The 15,616-nt window shown below is 48.0% G+C and overlaps 1 pseudogene; it reads right to left on the bottom strand.

The window, feature by feature from the left end:
• Positions 1–9,408: 9,408 nt before the first annotated feature.
• Positions 9,409–12,577, bottom strand: LOC147087523 (putative G protein-coupled receptor 139; annotated as a pseudogene).
• Positions 12,578–15,616: the final 3,039 nt, after the last annotated feature.

Below are 15,616 nucleotides of genomic sequence, written 5' to 3' on the forward strand. Positions count from 1 at the left end.
CCCAACTATGCGGACAAAGCCAGACTCCTCATCAAGTCCACCTCCTTCCGCCTGACAGCAGAGGCCTGTGCAGCCTTCACTCTCATAAAAGGAGATATTGCGAAGGCCACAATGCACGCAGTGGATGAGTCCATCCCTTTCCAAGTGGAGAGCGACGCATCCGACTTTGCCCTAGCTGCAACCCTTAACCAGGCGGGGAGACCCGTGGCCTTTTTCTCAAGGAACCTCCAGGGCCCTGAGATTCGACACTCCTCTGTCGAAAAGGAGGCCCAGGCCATTGTGGAAGCTGTGCGACATTGGAGGCATTACCTGGCCGGAAAACGATTTACCCTGCTCACTGACCAGCGTTCAGTAGCTTTTATGTTTAATAATAAGCAGAGGGGCAAAATCAAGAATGACAAGATCTTGAGGTGGAGAATCGAACTCTCCACCTACAATTATGATGTCTTGTACCGGCCCGGGAAACTCAATGAGCCCCCAGATGCCCTATCATGTGGTACATGCACCAACGCGCAGGTCGATAGACTGAAGACCCTCCACAATGACCTCTGCCACCCGGGGGTCACCAGGTTTTTTCACTTCATCAAATCCCGTAACCTGCCCTACTCCATCGAGGAGGTCAGAACCATGACCAGGAACTGCCAAATCTATGCCGAGTGCAAACCGCATTTTTATAGGCCAGACAGAGCAAGCCTAATCAAAGCCACGCGCCCCTTTGAATGGCTGAGCGTCGATTTTAAAGGGCCCCTCCCCTCCTCCGACCGCAATGTGTACTTCCTCAACATAATTGATGAGTACTCCCGTTTCCCGTTTGCCTTCCCTTGCTCAGACATGACCAGTACCACGGTCATTAAATGTCTGAATGACCTCTTCGCCTTGTTCGGTTTCCCTAGCTATATTCATAGCGACAGGGGCTTATCCTTTATGAGCGACGAACTCCGGCAGTACCTGCTCTCGAGAGGTATCGCTACAAGCAGGACCACCAGCTACAACCCCCGGGGGAATGGTCAGGTGGAAAGGGAGAATGCGATGGTCTGGAAGGCAGTCCTTTTAAACTTGAAATCTAAGGGCCTTCCGACCTCTCGCTGGCAAGAAATCCTCCCTGCGGCGCTCCATTCCATTCGGTCACTGGTCTGTCCAGCCACCAATGCTACCCCTCACGAGAGAATGTTCTCCTTCCCCAGGAAGTCCACATCGGGGATCTCGTTACCGACATGGCTGACTTCTCCAGGACCCGTCCTACTGCGGAAGCACGTGAGGTCCCATAAGACGGACCCCTTGGTCGAGAGGGTGAGCCTCCTCCATGCCAACCCTCAGTATGCTTACGTGGTGTACCCGGACGGGTGGGAGGACACAGTCTCCATATGAGACCTCGCACCTTCGGGTGCTCCTGAAACACCTCCCTCACCACCCACCACTACCCACGCCTACCCCCAGTATGCTTACGTAGCGTACCCGGACGGGCGGGAGGACACAGCCCCCACACGAGATCTAGCACCTTTGGGTGCCCCTGAAGCACTACCATTGCCATCCACCACTACCCACAACCCAACCCCGCTAGACGGCATGCCGCAGCCCCAGGACCCGTCATTGACCACCCAACCACTCAATGAGACGCCAGATTCAACGTTGGATGCTGCACCATCACCGCCGCCACCACGACGATCAGGACCGCATACAAGGCCACCTGATAGACTTACTTACACGAACCTTTAGTACACTTCACCCCGCCGGGCTCAATTTTAAACAAGGGGTGAACGTGGTAAACCACTGTTATTGTTGTTGTTGTTGTTGTTACACACTTATGTACCTATGCATGCCTCAACATGTCTTGGCTGTCTCCACCCACAGGCCCAGGTATAAAGGTGATTGACCTGCAGCCCCCTGCCTTCTTGGAACCCAGTCAACCACGAGAGGCATGCTCTGTTCTTTGCTAATAAAAGCCTTTAGTTACTCTCTTAACTCTCAGTCTTTTATGAGTAATTGATAGCGCATCATCGGACAATAAAGACAGCCCTGTCAAAAGCCATGCAAGAAACTGGACAGGCTTGGGCTGAACTATTACCTGCTATTCTGATGAGGCAAACGGCAACCCCTAACCGGACAACAGGATTAACTCTGTATGAACTTATGACTGGTCGGGCAATGCTTCTGCCTGAAGGTATAATTACAGGAAGGTCCGAGGTGGGCCCACCACGGGATCAAATAAAAAGATAGGTTATGGAATTAAGCAAACAAATTAAGGATATGAGATAGGAAGTAAGAGAACGACAGTCAGGTAGAGATGGGCAAGAGGAAGTAAAGTTCCCGACAGATCTTCCCCAAGTGGGGGAAAAGGTAATGGTTATGGGATTACCGGGGTGGACTGGATTTGCGCCGCAGTGGTCAGGACCATACAAAATACTGATCAGTGGTGACACGTGTGCCTGTGTGGATATGAATGGAGTCGGGCGATGGAAACACTTGTCACAGTTACAACGATACAGGAATGGGAAGGAAAAGGAACCTGCAATAACACACTAAAAATGGGTCAGCCAGAGGTGATAGCAAATGAGGAGAGTGAGGCTGGGAGGAGGCGGTACCAGGTCTGGGAACAAGAACTGTGGCTCGCTTGCCTAGGAGGGGTACTCATTAAATTAATAATAATCGCGATAGTATACGTCTTTTGATACATATGGAAGCGCCATTGTAGATGGCAGATGGAAGAACTGCCACCACATCTTGTGGTGGAATTACTAAGAAAGGGATGACTTTAATAAGACTAGTGACGACCAGCCACTTCATATTTTGCAGGAACTTTAATATAAAAGGTTGAGGTGGATCCTCGCTTTTACCCTCATCAGGATCGTGTGGCTAAATAAAAAATCACCTGTAACAAGCAGAATATATGTAAAACATTTTGATGCACATGCTGCAACCAAACCGAACCACGTAACGGCACTGATGGTACGTGCAACGGAATTTACAATGCGAGCTCTGACACGGGGTAAGGAATCGATGCTGTCGAGAGCAGTAAACCATATTTGAATGCCTTGCCCGCAGTAACTTAATGCACCAATCGGACTCTGTGTCAATGTACTCCAAATACCACCAAATTAACTTGCCCAACGATGGAAGACGGAGCCAAAGGGGGATTGGTTATAAGAAAAACACAAGATGAGGTGTATTTTAGTGTAACACATAGAGTTGTTTAACTTGCCATTAATATGAGTACTTTTGAAATGCCCGCGATGTGTAATACCACACAAAACAATTATGGAACTCCCTGTGTGTAAAACAATTAGAGGGCCAAAGGGAAAATCTATCTTACAAAGTTGTAAGAAAAGGGGAATATTGGAAATGGCTGGAGCAGGGTATGCGGCTGGGTTAGCGACAGCTAATAGTTCTGATATAGAAGGAGTAAGTGAAGGAGTAGAAGACTTACAAACAAAAATAGAGAAGTTATTAAAACAAGCCACTGGAAACAGCAAACAAACGGCACTAGCAGGCGAACAAACGGCAAAACAATTGTTGGGGATGGATGAGATAGTAGCCCCACATTCAAAAACAATTAAGACAATTATTGATCGGATCAGCAATGCATTACAACAAACCCATAAGTAATTGGTATGCACCATGTGTGGATCATGGCTATTGTCGAATGCTCAGCATAACATGAAACAAATAAATAATGGACAGATCCCTGACTGAATTACTAATAAGGATCTGGAACCCTGGATTGACACAAATAAAAGCCTATGTAAAGGGCGTAAAATGGGACAAGCATATAGGGCAGGCAATTGTCTGACACCATGGCTTTGGATTGACCATCCCACAACACCCAGAAGAGGGAAAGTCCCTGCCTAATGTGATTAATATAGGAGAGATACGAAGGGAGAGTTGGGTGAAATATTATGATGTCCCTACAAAGGCAATTTGTGAAATGGATGAAGATAATGACCAGAAGAATGGAAACTTAAGGGGGTGGGAAGGGAAGGGTGCCACCACAAGAGGAAGACATGGGTATGCGCACACCCACCCACCCCCACCCAGGGAGACACAGCAGAGTGTGGGTTTAGCAAAACCACTGTTGCACCCTTGAAATACACCGAGGTGGATTCAACGAATAAGGGTAGCACTGGGCGACACTGGGACCGTTTGTGTCACAACTACTGAACAAAAGTATGAATACCGCGAATTGACCTGTCCCATTTCCCAGCCAACCATTTGTTTGCACCCAAAGGTACCTATGTGGGTGGGGCATCAATATATACACCCACCCAGACCGCAAAAAAAGAAAAGTCTCTCCCTTAACAATATTAAGCTTGATGAAAAACTGGAAAATTATGTTATACCAGAACCAAAAGCTATCCCTAACTTATGGGAACAAGAAAAGTGGTAGAAAGTACAGAAAGAAACAAGGGAGATGATAAAGCATCATCACAAAATAGAACAAGACCTAAAAAAACAGGGTCTGGGCATTGATAAAACTTTAGCAGAACCCCCTTGGTATAATATGCTCTGGAATAGGGGAATAAATGTGAGTGTACACCCCTGGATACGGATCATATCACATGTAGCGGTGGCAGTCCAATTAGTCTTAGTTCCACGGTTTGCACCTCTGCTTTGCTCCTCCTGCAGAAGACGTTGGGCAAGACGCCGTGCCCAACAGATAGGAAAAGTACTTGAGGAAAGGAAGAGCCGGAGGGTCACTGAAATTTGACCAATGACACCAGACACCTATTCCTCCCTCACCCATCGGCCGATCACCGAAGAGGGGGGCGGAACGAATTGGTATAATTTAGTTCAGTGTGGTCTCATGGGCTGGGGCAGCCAAGGACCAAAGGGGGGTTTGAAGTGGATTTTTAGAAATTACACTTTGTAGAAGCATAGCTTCATGGGTAAGAATAAGTAGTCAAGGCATTTCTGCCTGGCAACAACAGCCAGAAGTAAAGAGGCTTTACAGATGGCTCAGAAGTGAAGCATTGGCACCCTTCAGGAATTAAGGGGTTAAAAATGCAGCTTGCACACAAGACAAAAGCAGAGACAGTTCAGACATGTTAACCGCAAGGTCTTGATGCTTTTGCAAGATTAGATAAAACAGGTGCAGAAGCACTAACCACAAACTATGGAACCTAGAGATAATAAAACCACACGGGGCACGGCAAGACAGAAATGCAGGCATGTGGTAATAGTAAAGGTCACAAAAGTACAATAACATGTGAGGTCATAAAGATCATGTGACAATAAATATAGGCGAAAGGTTGTGTGACGTGAGATAGGTAATTAGCTGATTAGCAACTGTGCACACGGGCATTAAGCCAATTATAAAGTGTAACGGATTATGCGCGAGCCTGCCACGGCATTTGTATGCTTAAATAGCGGAGACCAAAGACAATCGGGGAGACAGCCACATACGAGCTATGGGAGCTCTAAGTGGTTCTCCCGGATCAGCCTGTACGTACCTTCGCAAACTGCTTGTATTGTTCTGTTGAATAATTTTGTGTTTTCAATAAACTGCTTGGCTAATTACCATTTACAGACCAGTATGAGGATTTAATTACTTTTATTTAGCCACAACATAGATCCACTGAGACCTCCTAATCTACACTTTTGTTGCACACAGAAAAACCCTAAATGTTTAGTCAAACACGATTTCACTTTCCTAAAATCGCGCTAACGCTGCCTAATCACATTGTGATTTTCCAGGTGCCATGTTACCATGTCCTAAATAATAAATGTAAGAAGTCACCCAACACCAGGTTATAGTCCAACAGCTTTATTTGAAGTCACAAGCCTTCGCAGCGCTGCTGTTTCATCAGGTGAATTGGAGAGATGCATAAAGACACAGCTTATATAGTCAGAGAATAATGTCAGATGTTCACAGGTAATATTTCTAACTGCCATTTATCACACCTCGGCAGAGAGCTAATCACAGCAATCAATAGTGTTGATGGTGTCCAAACAGGTCAGTCAGGAAAACATTACATCAAAGAACAATGAGGTGGGATCACAAGGGGTCAAATGTTGCAGATGCTGGGGTCTGTGTGAAAAATTAAAAAAAGGACAATAAACATTTTTTGCTGGAAATCACAGCAGGTCCGGCCGCATCTGTGTAGAGAGAACACGCCAACGATGACTCGAGTCTGGATGCGCACCAAAAACAGGAAGCTTGAGAAACGTGGCATCACCAGCAGCAACCAAACCTCCCACGGTACCACGGTTGAAACCACAGGGAAGTCCATCGTCAACCTGTCCGACCACACCCTTCAACCAGACGAAATTGAAGTTCTCAGCCGATGGCTCAATTTCTGCCCCACCACCAAAATGGACCCCATCGGTCTCGCGGCAGACACAGAGGAATTCATCAGGAGAATGAGGCTCCGGGAATTCTTCCACAAATCCCAAGATGTCAGCAGCGAACCCAATGAGACAATCAATGATCCGGAACAGCAGACAGAGGGATCCGCAGTGCAGCAACTGAAGAAGAAAGAGTGAAATTGGGCCCCTCCAGAGGGTCGCTGCCCTAAGCTTGACATGTATGCTCAAGCTGTCAGGAGATGCATCAACGCCAGATTCATCAGCCGCACTCACAAGACAGTCCAGAATGTCACCCGAGCACAACGCAACAGCAACCACAACATCGTCACCAAACCAGCTGACAAAGGAGGAGCCATCGTCATACAGAACAGAACGGACTATTGCAAAGAAGCATACCGACAACTGGACAACCAGGAACATTACAGAGAGTTACACGCAGGTCCAACGAAAGAACACACCCGCCAACTCAACAGACTGATCCAGACCTTCAATCCAGACCTTCAAAGCATCCTACGCGCTCTCATCCCATGTACTCCTCGCGTGGGAGACTTCTACTGCCTCCCAAATATACACAAAGCCAACATACCCGGACGCCCTATCGTATCAGGCAACAGAGCCCTGTGTGAGAACCTCTCTGGATACGTTGAGGGCATCCTGAAACCCATTGTACAGGGAACCCCCAGCTTCTGTCGCGACACTACAGACTTCTTACAGAAACTCAGCACCCACGGACCAGTTGAACCAGGAACACTCCTCGCAACGATGGACGTCTCGGCACTCTACACCAGTATCCCCCACGATGACGGCATCGCAGCAACAGCCTCAGTACTCAACACCAACAACAGCCAATCTCCAGACGCCATCCTACAACTCATCTTCTTCATCCTTGACCAAAATGTTTTCACCTTCGACAAACAGTTCTTTACCCAAACACACGGAACAGCCATGGGGACCAAGTTCGCACCCCAATATGCCAACATCATCATGCACAAGTTCGAGCAAGACTTCTTCGCTGCACAGGACCTCCAACCAATGCTATACACCAGATACTTCGATGACATTTTCTTCCTATGGACCCATGGCGAAGAATCACTGAAAAGACAACACGATAACATCAACAAGTTCCATCCCACCATCAAACTCACCATGCACTACTCCTCAGAATCGATTTCATTCTTGGACACACGAATCTCCGTCAAAGACGGACACCTCAGCACTTCACTCTACCGCAAGCCCACGGACAACCTCACGATACTCCACTTCTCCAGCTTCCACCTTAACCATGTTAAAGAAGCCATCCCCAATGGACAAGCCCTGCGAATACACAGGATCTGCTCAGATGAGGAAGAACGCGATGGATACCTACAGATGCTGAAAGATGCCCTCGTAAGAACGGGATATGATGCTCGACTCGTCGATCGACAGTTCCGATGGGCCATCAGTTAGAGGAGATGTGTCGCATTTTAGTCCCATTAATTTCTCTAGTATTTTTCTTTACTAATATTAATCACTTGACGTCCCTCACTCTCAGTTGACTCTTGGTTCCCCACAATTTCCGGTATGTACTTTTTGCCTTCTACTGTGAAGGCAGAAACAAATTATAGGTTCAAGGTATCTCTATTTGTAATTTCCCCTGTGTGCCTGCATTATTCCTGTGTAATGTTCCTTCTGCTCGCTCACTTTCTTTCTCCATTTGTCTAGCATTTTCTCTCAAAATTCGCTTACTCACAAACTCCCTCACTTTCTCTTAATCTGTGTTATACATTCCTGTTCTTTAATACATACAGGTGCTTTTCCTGCTTATGATTTTCCTCCGTGTAATTTTTTGCTCAATATATTTAACGATTTCTATTTTTCTCCACTCATCAGTGTTTCTATCAGTTTAATTTCTCCCGCTCTCCCTCTTTTTATCTATTCCATTTACTGTCTTTTCTCTCTATCCATTTCAACATCTACCGCTCTTACCCGTTGCTTCTTCACATATGTCCAATGGTCCCTTGTTGTTTTTAATTTCTTTAACAAGTTTTCTCTGCTTTGCAAGGCTCTGCAAGCACTTTCCCTTTATGTTTCTCTACATTTACACTCTGTCTCTCTCTCTACTCCTCTTAGTTTTGAGCTCGGTTTCTTTCAGTTTAGGGCTCTCACTACCTTTCGTATTCACTTTCCATCTGCCTGTATTTGTATATGTATCTCGCTATGTAACTCTCTCTTTCCTGTCTTTACCTTTCTCTATCTTTCGATTCTCTTTGTCTCTCTCTGTCTCTCTCTCTGTCTCTCTCTGTCTCTCTCAATTTCAATTCAATTCAATTCAAATTGCTTTATTGGTATGACAAGGTACACCTTATGTTGCCAAAGCACAGAAAAACATGTATGATTGAACATGTAAATGCATATCTAGACATACAGTGCTTAGACAGATGTATCCCTGTATACATAAATATACACACATATAATATGCATATAATCTTTTCTTAGATTTAATGGTTGTCCCTCTGCTTATGGCAAGCTGTAACATAGTTTTCCGCTAAAGTTACGCAATTTCTCTGTCACCCTAATAGAAATGGGAGTTTTTGGTGGTCATTCAAATTTTTGAATTCAGGGCATATTTTTATGAATTTTGGGTAGAAATTCCCCCTTATGTCCTGAGAGATTCCACACGTTGTGAGGAAGTGCATCTCTCTCTGTTTCTCTCTATTTCTCTCTGTCTCTCTGTGTGTCTGTCTTTCTAGCTACCTGTCTATCTATCGCTCTATCTGTCTGTCTGACTATCTATCTATATATCTATAACCTTCTGTCTCTACATTTGTTTGAAGCCTTCCCAGTCACAGTAGGCCTGCAGCACCGATTGTGATTGGTAGGTTTGTCCATTGTGCTCTAGGTGCAGGGCAGCCATTTACTGGAAGTCCAGCTGGGCTCTTTAGTGCCGCCTTTTTGAGAAACAATTCATGTGTCGTCTGCAGAGCGAGTCCCGCCTCAATACATCAGATTTCAGATCATTTCAGGGCTTTGTCCTGCTAATATACAATGTACTTTCGGCCCTGTGCGGAGTATCGGGAACTGAGTATGAAATTGAATTCAGCTGTAGTGCTTCACTGTCTTCAGCTCCTTCTATGATTTAATTAGTTTAACAATTAGGTGGAATGGCTATTTCACGGTGTTCTTCAGCTCCTCTCTGAATTTACTCTGGGTCAGGACATAGATACACGTGTTGGTGCAGTAACTGAGAACATGAAGCTTTTTTGCTGTGTGTTCTGTGATAAAACGAGGGTCAGTGTAGGAGTAATAATAGCCAATATCTGCAATTCGCGTGTAAATGATATAAAAAACCCATGTCACCCATAACAATATAAAAGTTCCGGTTATACTGAAGAGTAAAACGATGGATTTGTTTCGGTTCTCCATCTCTGGGTCCTTGTAATTCTCTCCATCGCTGCAGCCCCGCAGTCCCATGCGGACTCGACTGGAGACGAAAATACGTCTGACCGTCAGAGCATTGAGCAGCAACATCAGAAAGAACGGGACACAAGGGCTTAAAATGAAATGAAACAACTCAAATGCGATCCATGCGGGGGAAGTATGGAAACTCGGTTTAGTGACACAAAACAAGGGGACATTATCAATGATATAGTAAGGTTCATATCTGAAGTACCAGGGGACAGACTCTAAACAGCCCAGCACACTCACTGTTCCGATAACTACAGCCGCCATTTTCTCGGTGCAATATTTTGTTTTCAGCTTCTCACAACAAATGGCCACAAACCGATCAAAGGTGAAAGCGGCTGTGAGCCAGACAGAAACCAACGTGGTTGCAAAACCCAGGAAAAGATTGAGACTACATACGGGAATAATGTACAGGAATGAATATGGAAAATAAAACTGACCAATCCACTTCAGTATGGGATCAGTGATAACGACCAGGAGATCGGCCGCTGCCATTCCCACCAGGTAGTGAGTGATACATTTGGAGAGACCGCACTTTCCTCGGGACAGGATCACAATCGCCACCTTGTTAAATGTAGGGGAGAGAAAAGGAAGCAGAGAAATTACTGATCAGACCTGGAGACAAAGCCGCAGTTTGACAGGATCTGGGCTGAAATTTCCAGCTTTGTTGCTGCATCGAACGGTGGAAACTGACTCATTGACCTGGACATCGCTTTCGGGCAGAGAAATTTTTGAAACAATTAGCGACAATGTTTTGGGAAATCGATACAAAAGTAAATAAAGTGAGCACCGGATTCTCGGGAGGGGCCGAGTGAGGGCGCAGTGTCGGTGGGGAAGGGAGAATGGGTTTTACCGAGCGGGTGCCCAATGTTTTAAATCAGGATTAGGGTGCCAGATGGATGGAACAGAGAATTACTGCCAGGAATGTTTGGCGCCAGGGGGAGGTAATGCTTGTTTGTTGCTCCAGATTAAGAGAGCTGAAAGGGGCTGGCAGTAAACGGGAAAGGCCGTGAACCGTGGCAATGAGCTTGAGGCTTCGGATCGGATTGGGAGAAGCAGCTGGAGGCCGAGCCAGTGAGTGAGATCGGGAGGGAGACAAGGCAACGGACATGTAGGAGCTGCAGAGGAGTCAGGAGCTGAATGTTTAAAAAAGGAAACAAACTGAATCAACGCATGAGGAGACAGAGGATTCAATGCAGGAGAGGAGAGGCTTGGATTCACAGGGAGAGAGGGCAGCAGAGTGTGAGAAGAAATCTAATTCCTAGATTCCACTTCCACAACTCAATGAATGTATCAACCAGTAATGGCGATGGTTATTGGTTTCAGGCAGCAGCTCGTTGGGTATAAAATGTGGTCAATAATTTTACATTGCACATTCAGTGACAGCAAATTCAAATTATTTCAACCTCATTTTTTATTGAATTAAACTGATGCACAACATTTAAAATCCACTATTTTAATAATGCATTAAATCACGGATCCTATTCTATAAATAAGCTTGAAGTATGTTTAATTATCAAGTCATAAACTAAGGAAAAAAAATATTCACCAAAACAAACGGAGGAACTGACGGATAAACACACAGGGGAAGCGAGTGCAATGTTAAAATTGTGCTAACCTGACAACGTCCTAATAACACCCTCAAGTCACATCTCCTACTTTTAATTGTAACTCGCCCTCTCACATTCGTTCTAACATTTGCTTCCCTCTTGCCTTCTCCCTCTTTCTTTCTGTATCGCTCCTCTATCTTTCCACACAGCCTGTACTTTCTCAGCCAAAGCTCATGTTCACTTCCGATTCAATCCTAACATCCAACGCCTGCATTCTGCTCACCATCGCCATGTTCAACGATGCTATTCTCAGAGTCAGTTTGTTCAATGCTGAAGCCTCTGAAAATAATTTAGTGTTTCTACAGATCACCTAGTTCTCCAACTGTTCATCTCCATTGAATTTCTATGCATGCAATAAACAGAACCGAATATCTCTTCCAGACCGACATCATAATGATGCAAGTCCCGTCCCCTGTAATTGTAAAGTACACCGTTAGATAGCGCGATTGTTCAATTAGCAATAGGCCAACATCATCGCTGCTACTTATAATCTCCAGTTCAATAGAAGGATTCCTGATTCCGACAGATACAGTGCAAACTGATACAACATAACCTCCAAACGTTTAATTTTACAATGAGCCCAGTGTCAGTCAGTGAATCCATCCAGACTGAAGCAGAGAAGGAGATGTGAAGCAGTCAGCAAAAAACTATTTTCAGTCACCAGACCTCTGAAGCGACGTCAGATACACACATAGTGAAATATTATTTCTTAACAGTGATAACCAATACACACATTGCAATTCCAGTTAAACTGAACCATGTTATTAGGGAGGTAGGACATTGCGCTGCCTCTTTTTAACACTGAGACCGTGAGCTGCCTCATTATCAATCACTGAAATCTCATTCATGATAAAATATTCCAGGACATGTTAGTTCACAGCATGAAGCTGTTAACAGCTCCTGATTGACTGAATCGGGCTCTTAACCCAGACAACTGATTTCAAAGCATTCAGTACAGAGATAAAGCCAGCAACAATGCCAGGGTTTGATGAATAATGGCGATTACAGTTATAATGCAGCTGCTACAATACCGAAAGAGTAATCCGTCATTCCACTGATTGAGCTGAACAGGCGGCAGTGAGTGAAACATTCCCAAGCCCAGCAGTACAGGTAGCACCGATTTACACAATTAACAGCAAAAAATATCAGGGCTTACCAGGAACTCCAACAGCTGCAATAACAGGATAGTAAATGCCTTCTATCTGATAGATTACTGGATAGCCCATTTGTGTGAGAAGCAGTGACTTCCGTTGGAATGGAATCCACAGCTCCGACAGGCACTCTGAGCTGATCCATTCCATTTGACCCTGATTTATACAGTGGATAAGTCTCCACTGACACGGTTACACCGTTGATCATTGCTATTAGATACAGTCACTTGAACATACACATTACATCAGGACCTTTGACTCCAATGTAAATAATGTGGTGGATAAAACACAAACATCTCAATGACATTATCTTAATCAGACCTCCATGGGGAATAAGGCTGACAGCTGGGCTCATACATGATTGATCCAACAATAATGAGCGGCTTCATTTACAGCTTTCATGGAATTGTACTGATCATGTTCACTCCTGCGGATTCATTAATACATGTGATTGATTTCTCCGCAGTGTACACCAAATCCAGTGATCCAGGCCGACCCGATTCACCCTATCCCTGCAGATTCCCAGTTAAAATATGAAATTTGAGAGTCTGAAACTGCGACAATTAAAGCCATGTTCAGGATTGGAGCTTAGAAATTACCGTGGGTGATATTAGATGACGGTCCCCATTAATATTACTCTCTCCGCTATTTTGCAGCAGATGTTTACTTTTTTATTCTATACTAGCTGGAGTGCCCGGCAGTGCCGAGGCTTTTTCGAGGGCATGTTGTTGTTGGAAGAGAGAGAGAGAGAGAGAGAGAGACTGGGGGGGAAGCGAGAGAGTGACTGGGGGGGAAGAGAGAGAGCGACTGGGGGGGAGAGAGGGAGAGCGGCTGGGGGGGAAGAGAGAGAGCGACTAGGGGGAAGAGAGAGAGCGACTGGGGAGGAAGAGAGAGAGCGACTGGGGGGAAGAGAGAGAGCGGCTGGGGGGAAGGGAGAGAGAGACAGGGGAAGAGAGACAGCGACTGGGGGGAAGAGAGAGAGCGACGGGGGGAAGAGAGAGAGCGACTGGGGGGAAGGGAGAGAGAGACAGGGGAAGAGAGACAGCGACTGGGGGGAAGAGAGGTCGACTGGGGGAAGAGAGAGAGCGACTGGGGGAAGACGGGTGGGAAGAGGGGGGAAGAGGGGGGAAGAGGGGGGGAAGAGGGGGTGTAGATGGGGGAAGGGGAGGGGGAGAAGGGGGGGAAGGGGAGGGGAGGGGGGAAGGGGAGGGGAGGGAAGCGGGGGAAGGGGAGGGGGAAGGGGGGAGGGGGGAAGGGGAGGGGGGAAGGGGGAAAGGGGAGGGGAGGTAAGGGCGGGGAAGGGGAGTGGAGAAGGGGAGGGGGGAAGGAGAGTGGGGGACGGAACCGAGGGGAGGAGGGGAGGGAGGGGAGGGGGGAGGGGAGGGGAGAGGGGAGGAAGGGGGTGGGGGAGGGGAGGGCGGGAAGGGGGAGAGCCCCCGAGCCCCCCGATCTCCCGAGCCCCGCCCCCCCACCTCCCGAGCCCCGCCCCCCCACCACCCGAGCCCCGCACCCCCGACCTCCCGAGCCCGGCCCCCCCAATCTCCCGACCCCCACCCCCCCCGATCTCCGGAGCCCCTCCACCCGGTCTCCCGAGCCCCGCCCCCCCGATCCCCGCCCCCCCGATCTCCCGAGTCCCGCCCCCCCACGATCTCCGGAACCCCGCCCCGCCCCCGATCTCCCGAGCCCTACCCCCCGATCTCTGGAGCCCCACCCCCCACATCTCCCGAGCCCCGTCCCCCCCGAGGTTCGCCCCCCGATCTCCGCCCCCCCGATCTCCTGAGCCCGGCCCCCCCCGATCTCCCTAGCCCCGCCCCCCAGATCTCCCGAGGCCCCGCCCCGCGATCTCCCGATGTCCCGCCCATCGATCTCCCGATGTCCCGCCCCCCGATCTCCCGCCCCCCGCCTCCCGATCTCCCACCCCCCGATGTTGTGAGCCCCGCCCCCCTGATGTCCCGAGCCCCGCCCCCCGCCCTCCCGAGCACCGGCTTCCCGCTCTCCGGAGCCCCGCCCTCCCGAGCTGGCTTCAAGACCGCATTTTGCGGCTGTGAGAGACGGCCGGCGGGCCCGGTTGCCGGGGTAACCCTTCCCGCTCTCCAAGCCGATTGCAGCTGTGAGAGACGGCCGGCGGGCCCGGTTGCCGGGGTAACCCTTGCCGCTCTCTAAGCCCAGCCCGAGATCCGCACTCCCAAGAGCCCCGCTCCCCCGCCCGAGCCGAGCGGGGAACAGAGAGATACGCCGCGTCTCAGCTGTTCCTGCTGCGCACGCACCCTGTATGTCCCGTGATCCTCGTGGCTGATGCCGTTGCCCCGGGTAACGTGACACCACGCAGGGGGCGGGGGGGAGCTTAGCAGAAGCCGTGGTACAATTAGCTAGCTCGGGAGTGGCTGGGCAGGAGAGGCCCAGGCTTTGAGCCTAGGTTCTGAGGCCTTACAAAAACGGGGAAAGGTAGGAAAAAGAATGTTCAGGTAAGAGAAAATATTTACAAATGAATGAAGTTTTTTTTAAAACAATTTAATAAAAGCAATTTTTTTTGCTGGAAATCTATATTTGAAAAGAAAGACGCAGAAAGCGGGAAAAAGAATGGAAGCAAGATGGCGGCTACTCACCTCGGTTCAGAACGAAAAGGCCCACCCACACATGCACCGATGGTCGACCGTCAGGTCACCGAAACATAGGATTGGTCAATCGTCCCGTCACTCGGCTGTAGGAGGGCCCGCCCGCACGCGCCAGGAACCCGGCGTACGATTGGTCGACCTCGAAGTCACTCTGTCGCTAATGAGCGGATAATGAGATGCTAATGAGAGGAATTTTGTCCATTTTCAGATACCGCGGGCGCAATTTTTGTCCGGCCAAAACATAAATACGCTTACAATCGTTTTGAATGGTGAGCTTTCTTTCGACGTAACGCACGCATAGGTATGCTCTATAACTTTCGAGCGCATAGCCAGACAGACGCACACGTGAGGACAGACAGGAGGACAGACTGAAGGACAGACAGACAGATAGACAGACAGATCGACTCGTTTATTATATATATAGATTGGTTAACGGCTCCAATCAAATTAGAAGTGTGACACCTCCTGACTCCGTTCCTCCAGTTCAATGTGGCCGAAC

This window comes from Somniosus microcephalus, unplaced genomic scaffold (genome assembly GCF_052327205.1).
Source record: "Somniosus microcephalus isolate GS21.2 unplaced genomic scaffold, FLI_Smic_1.0 unresolved_chr5, whole genome shotgun sequence".
NCBI lineage: Eukaryota > Metazoa > Chordata > Chondrichthyes > Squaliformes > Somniosidae > Somniosus > Somniosus microcephalus.